At 45.7% G+C, this 604-nt stretch overlaps 1 protein-coding gene across 4 annotated transcripts in view; it reads left to right on the top strand.

Moving 5' to 3' along the window:
• The window catches only part of agap1 (ArfGAP with GTPase domain, ankyrin repeat and PH domain 1), a 134,436-nt gene that overhangs the window by 113,876 nt on the left and 19,956 nt on the right, over window positions 1–604 (top strand). The gene's annotated exons all lie outside the window — the stretch shown is intronic.

Raw genomic sequence — 604 nt, 5'->3', positions numbered from 1 at the left:
GTGTGTGTGTGTGTGTGTTTCCCCATGACAAGCCATCTCACCGGGACTCATGTTTAATTATCTACCCAGCATGCCTCGGTGCTGGAGCACAGCGCTCCGTCTAATGGGATGTGAAAAGGGACATGCACACACACACAGATTAACACACAAAATATGAGTGTGTGCATTCAGTAGACACATGTTAACACATACTGTCACACACACACACATACACACACATACACACACATACACACTGTGTGGTTAATTAGTGCAATTAGCCTCTCCACTGTCCAGAGCTGTGTGTTTTCAGGACTCGTTAGCTCATGATGACAGAGAGTCGCTGTTTACTGCAACACACAAACACACACTCACAGACACACACTAACAAAAACACAATCACAAACACACACTAACTAAAACACAAACACACACCAACACACAAACAAAGACATTTGTCATGTGGTGAGATGTAAATCTAAAACTGAGACTCTGCTGCTAATCCGCTACATGGCCACAAATATGTGGACACCTGAACATGTCGGCCATGATTGCGTCTGAAGAGAGGTGACGTCTGTGAACGCAGCCTCGCAGTCGGTGTGTTTACACGTGCACTGGTGTCGTG

Source organism: Seriola lalandi, unplaced genomic scaffold (assembly GCF_002814215.2).
Source record: "Seriola lalandi dorsalis isolate HSWRI2012SDOR001 ecotype SW California unplaced genomic scaffold, Sedor1 jcf7180002054977, whole genome shotgun sequence".
NCBI lineage: Eukaryota > Metazoa > Chordata > Actinopteri > Carangiformes > Carangidae > Seriola > Seriola lalandi.
The sequence above is the reverse complement of the archived record's forward strand: the minus strand, read 5'-3'. Positions and strand labels throughout refer to the sequence as shown.